The sequence below is a fragment of the Lathyrus oleraceus genome, chromosome 4 (genome assembly GCF_024323335.1).
Source record: "Lathyrus oleraceus cultivar Zhongwan6 chromosome 4, CAAS_Psat_ZW6_1.0, whole genome shotgun sequence".
Classification (NCBI taxonomy): domain Eukaryota; kingdom Viridiplantae; phylum Streptophyta; class Magnoliopsida; order Fabales; family Fabaceae; genus Lathyrus; species Lathyrus oleraceus.
In genome coordinates, this window is record NC_066582.1 from 492593540 (window position 1) to 492602537 (window position 8998).

The 8998-nt window shown below is 34.1% G+C and overlaps 1 pseudogene; it reads left to right on the forward strand.

Annotated features, from left to right (window-relative positions):
• The first annotated feature begins 6574 nt into the window (after positions 1–6574).
• On the forward strand, positions 6575–8234 carry LOC127076624 (2-alkenal reductase (NADP(+)-dependent)-like; annotated as a pseudogene).
• Positions 8235–8998: the final 764 nt, after the last annotated feature.

Consider the following 8998-nt stretch of genomic DNA (forward strand, 5'->3'; position numbering starts at 1 on the left):
ATTTTGATTGAATAAGAACCTTTGAAATTAATAATGTATGTCCCTCTATGTTTGTGGCATTTTGGTTTTCATCCATGTTTCATAATGATTTGTTTATATTTCATCACTGTTTCATAATGATTTGTTTTGATGTCATCCCCATATATTTGTGATTAGTTTGCATAATATTATAGTAAATGTAGGCATATAGATAACACAATGATGGTTCATGTCTTAAAATATCATAAAGTTAATAGGCATACAAATGTCTCAAAATACAAAAATACACACCATAATAAAGTATCAAACTATAACAAAATACACCATGACATAACCATAATAAAGTACATCATGACAGGACCATAACAAAATGCTTAATTTCTACACATCCATAGGTTGTGATGAACCACTTCCTTCTCCTTTGAGATTTTTGAATTTAAGGACCTTTGTCCTATCACTTTTCCTTAACTCCATTTTTCTTGAAACTTTTGGTTTGATTGGCTTTTTCTTCTACAAAAAAAAAGAATATTAGAGATGCAAGAGGAACAACACATCCATAGGTTTAAGTCATTATCAAATGGTTTAATAAACTCAATTGATTTTAAAACTCTAAGAGTAGTAGAAACAGGTGTAATAGGTACTTCATCAATTGTTGGAACAGGTGCAAGCAATATACAGTCTTGTGCATAAAATGTTATATCAAAGTTAGTCTGTGAAGATGTAACCAATGCACTATGAGCTGATGTAACATGTATACTCTGAGTTGATGTACCAAGTATACGTTGAGCTGTTGTAACAGTTTATGCAAGGTTTGGTTAAGTCTGAGTTGCCTCAAATGCTGTTGTAAGATTTGCAACAAACATTTCTAACTCAGGGTCAATTTTACTTTGGGGTTCATTTATCACTGGTTGTTGTTATGATCCTGTATGTTCTGATTTGTATTGTATCAGTCTTGTTGTCTTGACATTGGTTAGATGTCTTTAAATATATTTTTACCTCCATTGCTTCCTCAACCTTTGCCCCGAAGAGTGTTAGTAGTCTTTAAATATCTTCTTTTTTTCAATTTTACTTCCTCACCTTTGTAATTTGTCTCTTGTCGGAAAGAGACATGTATCTTTCGTGGTAGACAACATCATAACTATCCTAATTTCTTTATAAAAACTAATATACATTACTCTTAATTACGATTATTTTAGTTCCAAATTATAAGCCCTTCTAAAAAATTGAAATTATAAGTTTTTTTTAATAAATTTATTAAAACAATAGTAGGGTTTTTGTGGTGTCTTGGACTTCTTGTTGGTCTGGCTTGCAGTAGCTTCACTTCCCTCTTGTTGATTGTATTCCCTGTGGCTAGTAGGGGTTATATATACTAGTAGAGGTTATGACCCTAGTAGGGTTTATATATAATAGTAGGGGTTATGACTCTAGTAGGGGTTATATAACTAGTAGGGATTATGACTCTAGTAGGGGTTATATATAACTAGTAGGGGTTATATATAATTAGTAAGGTTATGAGTCTAGTAGGGGTTATATATAATTAGTAAGGTTATGAGTCTAGTAGGGGTTATTACTCTAGTAGGGATTATGACTACAAAACCAGCCTGTAACTTGTAAGGTTAGGATTGCCCACACTTCATAAAGGTTAGGACTGCCCAAGCATCATAAGAGAACATAACAAGATTAATTTCAGGACATGTTATAATTTATATTACTATCACGCGATACATGTATAGTAATAGACGTACATCCGTGCGATGCTCAGATAAGTTTGATAATATTATTAATAATTGAGATAATTCAAATAAATAATTTTGAATATATAATTATAAATTATTTTAATTGAAAATAATTTTAAAATTATAATATTATAAAAATAATGTGATATAAATTTTTTAACTTAAACTAAAATGATAATAATAAAAATAATAATTAAATCTAACAAAACAGTAAAGTTTGTAGGTGTGTGAATTGAAAATATCTTGTACAACTTCTTTTATTTTGATTGCTACTTAGAGATTTTACAAATTGTATATGTTACTAAGGATAAATATAATTCTTTTTTGAAGATAAAAATATTTAACTTAAAAAAAGAAAAGAAATTTCTAAAATAATAGGTTATATTAATTTCCCTAATAAGTTGTGGTTGTTATATATATATATATATATATATATATATATATATATATATATATATATATATATATATATATATTATATGGTAGAATAAGTATAATTGGTGATTTTTATTTTAAGAGTTGTAGTTTGAGGTTATTGGAGAGAGAAATATTTTTAATTAATTTTTTTTATTTAATTAATTTATTGAAATTGCCTTAATGAATTGTAATTGTGCTCTATTGAAATATGTTAATTATGTCATTTAATTTCATGACATGTTATAATTTCTATTAGTATCACGCATGTATAGTAATAGAAAGAAATCAAACAAGAACTACTATTAAATTCACCAACAAAAATAAAAATAAAAATAAAATAATAGTTGTTTAAACTATCGACCATAGATATATAAATAACAACATAGAGAGAGAGTGAATAACAAACTATGCGTTGCGTTTTGCTATTGCGTTTTGCTATATTAACGTTTGACTCCATTTATATTCCATTTCAATTCCTTATTTTTCACTTAATCCCTCCTTTTTCTTTCATTTAACTTTTGCTGTTCTACACATCCAAAAATTGTGAAATTAATCATGCAAGACTCTTTTTGAGTCTAGTATTAAAATTATATATATCAAAATAATCAAAATCCCTAATGTCTCTGCACTACTATCAACTCAACTCAGTTTCCTATTCTTTGATTAATTAGTCAAGTTTGGTTATTTCCCGATGCATTAGTCTCTTCACTCATGTTTTTTGTTTTGACTGATTAAAAATAATATGGGAAAGAATAAATATCAAAAATATCAAAAATGAAAGATTAAAAATAAAATAACTGAAACAAACATAAACATGCACACAAAAGAAAGCAAAGAAGTGAAGATTGAGGCATACATCAAAGTATCATCTTGTAAGGATTTTAGATCAATTATACACAAAACAAAGAGTATACAAGTGAACAAGATGTTAAATTCTAAGATATACATAAAAGCTTAGTTGTCAATCTTCGGCAGATGCATAAGAGCTCCGACCGGACACATCTGCGTTTAAGCGGCTGGATTCAACCTCTAAACTGGTCGCGGTTGCGTCAGTTACATGCTCAGGAGATGCGTTGAAGCTATGGTTGGTTGTGTCTGTGTCAGAGTTGTTGACTTCAGCGCCAAGGTTGTCGTTTGAGATAGGATTTGCAGTGGGATTATTCTTTCGATGATGAAATAGCTCTCGGGCTTTTCTACATATCAGAACCAAAACCAACGCACAGAACCAGATAAACAAAGATCTTAAACCTTGATCTTTTGAAAGAAAATTTGAGAAGAAGTATGTGAATCCCAAGATCGACAGAAGAATTATGTCAGTTTCTGTTTTGTGGTTATTCGTCGGTTTTGCAAGAGCGGCAATTAAAATTAACACTGAAAAAAGCCCGTGTAAAACTGCAACATTGATTTATCATTGTTGTTGTTTATGAATTGTTGTAACTTTGGGACTCGCCCTTTTACTCTGCGAAGTTTGTTTCCTTATGTCGGGCATTCATAAGCTTTGGCAAAATATTTGTTTTGAGGTGTGGGAACCTTACTTGCTTTCTTCTATTACTTTGTGGGGTTTCCGAAAGAATTGGAGATCTAGATTTTGAAGAATCAACTGAGAAGATGATTAGCCAAACTCGGCTACGATAAATCTATGCTTCGCTTTTGAGTGTTTCTCGATTTTGATACTTGGGGAGGTTATGAATAATATAGTTGGAAGGCGGGCGTGAACTCTTGGAAAATTCAGGAATTCAAAGTCGATTCGCTCTTGATTCAATGACCTAAAGTGGGTATGAATTGGAGATTATATCTAAAATTGTGGAAATCGTAGAAACCAAAAGTCATCCAACTTCCTCTTTTAGCATCTGGGTCATGTTTATAATAAACAGAACCAAACACCTTCCAGTCCACTTCTCCAAAGGAACAATTTTCTTCAGCTTCTTAGTTAGACACATGTTTAGCGCATATGTTGCAGTGGCAACAACTTCTCCCCACAAGGTGTGAGGGAGATTTTTCTCCTTCATCATACTCCTTGTCATATAAAGTAAAGTTATGTTTCTTCGTTCATCAAGACTATTATGCTGAGGAGTGTATGGAGCAGTAACCCAGTGCTCAATTCCATTCTCCTCACAGAACCTTATGAACTCTGTAGAGTTATACTCACCTTCATCATCAGTTCTGATAATTTTCAACTTATGACTACTTTGTTTTTTAGTCTTCACCTTAAACTTCTGAAACTCACCAAACACCTCATGATTAAACTTGATGTGTGTTACACATTCTTTTGAAATCATCTACAAATGACACAAAGTACATGTTTCCTCTAAGTGAAGGTACTTCAAATTGTCCACATACATCAGAATGCACTACTCTCAAAGCATATGTTTCTCTTTGAGCTACTTCTGATGCAAATGGCAATCTAGGTTGTTTACCCTTCATGAATATCTCATGACTTCTTAGGCTTCACAATTTTAGGAATACCATGTACCAGCTTCTTACAACTCAAATGCCATAAGCTTCTAAAATTCAGATGCCTTAATCTCTTGTGCCACAGCTCACTATCACCTTCAGCATCTTCTGCACTAAGGCACTTAGTTTCAGCTATTTCCACATTCATCTTAAATGTTCTGTTGCTTCCCTGTTCATACTGCATAATCAGCTTCTGATCAGAATCATACAACTTCAAGAGATTCTTCTTCATAATAACTAAGAAATCTTTCTCAATTAGCTGACCTACACTCATCAGATTTCTTTTCATGCTAGAAACATTCCAAACATTCTTGATCAGAACAGTTTTGTCATTTTTCACTTTGACCTTGACATTTCTCATTCCTTCAGCATTCAGATACTTATCATCAATATGCCTGATTTTTGTCCACTTTCTAGAGTCAAAATTAATCATTCATTGTTTGTTTACAGTTAGATCATTTTAGCAGTCAATGTCAATATACTATCAGTCTATCAAATATCCACAATCATACTCAAATGCCATCAATAGCATAGGTTCATCATCAGACTCTCATCTGGCTATGTTTTCTTCTTCTGATTTTCTTTCCTTGTTTGACCAACAATCATCAGCAAAGTGACCAAACTTATTACAGCAGTAACATTGAACCTTCTTCTTGTCAAACTTCTCATTTCCCTTCTAATGTTTCTTCTCATAAGAGTTGGAGACTTCTGACTTCTAATAACCACCACCATGTCTCTTCTTGGTCTACCAAGATTGCTTCTGATTCCTCTTACTAGAAGATGCCTTCGGAGTCTGCTCTATCTATCTTTCAGAGATTCTCTCCGTCAGACGCAACTCTTGTGCCTCTAGACTGCTTTGCAGCTCTTCAATTCTCATGTTGCTCAGATCCTTAGGATGTTCAATTGCTATAATAATATAATCAAACTGATGAGTAAGTGATCTCGGTATCTTTTCAATTATTACTTGTTCAGAAAGAGTCTTTCCACAAGATTTCATCTCATTTGTGATCAGAATTACTCTAGAGATATAATCTGGTACCTTATCATTGTTCTCAATGTTGAGATTCTCATACTGCTTACGTAGAGGCTGAAGTTTCATCTTCTTCACTGATACATCATCGTCGTAGCACGCTACTAGTGTGTCACACGCAGCCTTCGTCGCTGTCGAATCAGCGATCTTCTCAAACACATTCACATCCACACACTGATGGATGTATAACTGAGCTTTCTGATCTTTCTTCCTCAACTCTCTATATGTGTTCCTTTTTGCCTCAGTTACATCCGCTGCAACCGCGCATAACTGTGATTGAAGAGATCAAGAACATCTTGAGCGCCAAACAACACCCGCATCTGAATCATCCACCAATTCCAGTTTTTCCATCAAATACTGGAAGTTTCGTATTTAAGCTACTGTTTCCACCGTTCATCGTCGTTCTTGTGCAAGAAATCACTCAGACCTCATCAAACACTTGTGTTTCTCAATTCTTTAGAATCAAGAAATGTGATTCTATTACGATTCCGATCTTAAGTTCAACGCGAATTCAAGAAACGAAATCAATCACACGCGTCTCACTTTCACTCGTGTTTCCCTTGGAGTTTCCTGTGGATTTGAACCATGCTCTGATACCAATTGTTGGGGCACAAGAGAAAGAAGGGAAAGATGATGAAGATGGAAGAGAGAGAAAAGAGAGAGAGAAAAGTTTCTAACAAATTATAACAAAAATTTTGAAATTTTGTTATGAATCAAATTCTATTACAAACTAAAACCACATTTGATTTATATACTACTCAAAGCAAAATGCAAATTCAAATACAAACTCAATTAAACTTAAATGTAAATTGAAATGAATTATTACTAATAATATTATCATGTTACTACTTTCTACCATTCATTCATTCCTTGAACTTTTCAACATGATGATCTCACTTTTATAGTTATGCTTAACTTACCCTCCATATTCATCACTTTTCTGTTGTAAACTGAATGAACTGAAATAATTCCAAACATGGCACAAGTGAGGAACAAGCAAGTGATTCTGAAGGACTATGTGTCTGGTTTTCCTAAAGAATCAGACATGAACATAGTTGACAGTACCATTACTCTCAAGCTTCCAGAAGGTTCCAGCGATGTTCTTCTCAAAAATCTCTACTTGTCTTGTGATCCATACATGCAGAATCTCATGAACTAAACACAAGGAACTCCCAGTCCTTTTTCCTACACCCCTCAGTCGGTAAAGTTAATGCTTTTGCGGATAACCCTTTTGAGTATATGTCAAATTTGATCATAAAAGTAGGTTTTTTATGTGTAAATTATAATCTTCATGGATCAACTTGTTTGATAGTTTGTGATGATCTATTGAGTAATTACAGGTAATAGCAGGTTTTGGGGTGTCTAAAGTCCTTGAATCTGGAAATCCTGATTACAAGGAAGGTGATTTAGTGTGGGGATTCTCTAAATGGCAAGAGTACAGTTTAGTCCCTTCAACTCAAATACTTTTCAAAATTGAGCACACTGATGTTCCACTATCCTACTACACCGGAATTCTCGGTATGTATTCAACAATTTCAATTTATATTGATGTTGGTCGCGTAGTTTTCTGTCATTCTGTTGTTCTTTTTTGACATATGTTGTGTTTTTCTCTGAGAGCAGGTATGCCAGGAATAACTTCTTATGGAGGTTTCTTTGAATTAGGCACTCCTAAGAAAGGAGAGAATGTCTTTGTTTCGGCTGCATCTGGTGCAGTTGGACAACTTGTCGGACAATTCGCTAAATTGCATGGTTGTTATGTCGTTGGAAGTAAGGAGAAGGTATTGTTGTAATAGTTTGAGTTTTATGTTATTTCATGAATCACCATCACATACGCGAGTTAGGTAGTTGAACTAGTTTGACGAAAAAGAAGATTTAACATAACATCTAATACGCGAACAGTTTTTTCTATCTACAAAAATGAATGTAAAATCACGATCACTTATTCCTTGCTACGAGGAGTTTCTTTTAGTCCATTTGATTGAATGCATGTCTTACAATCAGGTGGATATGTTGAAGAACAAATTTGGATTTGATGAAGGTTTCAATTACAAGGAAGAGCCTGACCTCAATGCAGCTTTGAAAAGGTTTGTATTCAATATTTAGGAGTTTGGTAATAGAAAGTTTTAGGTGTTACTTGTTGTGCTTTGAGTAGTGATTATTGACTAATGTATGGCAATATACAAATCAGGTACTTTCCTGAAGGCATTGATATTTACTTTGAGAATGTTGGAGGAAAGACACTTGATACTGTACTATTGAATATGAGAGTTCATGGCCGCATACCTGCATGTGGAATGATTTCACAGTATAATCTTACTCAACCTGAAGGTGTAACGAATTTGGCACATATCATATATAAGCGGATTCGAATGGAAGGTTTTAACAGTGCTGATTTCTTTCACCTATATCCGAAATTCTTGGAGTTTGTCCTCCCTCATATCAAAGAGGAGAAAATTGTGTATGTGGAAGATATAGCTGAGGGTCTTGAGAATGGTCCTGCAGCTTTGGTTGGCCTTTTTAGTGGTCGCAATGTTGGTAAACAAGTGCTTGTTGTTGCCTGTGAATAAGAAGCATCTGCTTTTTCTATGTTTTCTTATCTTATCAGTTTTTGTTCTGAACTTTTATAGAAAATTAGCTATCTTTGTACCACCTTTGCAGACACCATTTTCATATATGTATGAGTATATGATGATACTGTCTTCCTAATGGTGCATAATGCATTGAGCTGTGCAATGTATTAGAGTTATGCACCACAAAACAATTCTCTCCTATCAAATACATTTCTTTTTTTCTTTCCAAATCACCCCTTCAAAATTCATCACAATGGCGGGAAATCAGAATTTCGGAAATATCATCTTCCGATCCGTAGATGACAATTATCAGAGGGAGCAATTCGAGCGTTTCCAACAGTGAGGCGTCGCTTCCACCAGGTACCCCGATTTAACCTGTTTACAACAATTAGGCCTACTCCAAGGTATCGAATGGATGCTCCGTCAAGCCAACCTAACCTTCCTTTGCACTCATAATCAACCCACCTACCCATCCCTAACCTTAGAATTCTTAAGTTCATACGACTACACCACTCCCGCCGATGAAGACGAATTTCTAACCGGTACCGCAACCTTCCGGATGTTCAACACCGAGTACTCCTTAACCCAAAACCAATTGAGTACCATGTTACAATTTCCCACAGAAGGTCTGCTGCACGCCAGAATCCCTCCAACCTCAAACTGGAACACAGTTGGCGTTTTTGGCCTTTTTAAGAAAATCTCCGGTATAGATACCTACAACTGGGAAGAGCTCCTTCTCTCCCATATACATAACCCCACTATCCGATACTTTATCCGCATTTTGCAAAACACAATTTTTGGAAGGCCAAACA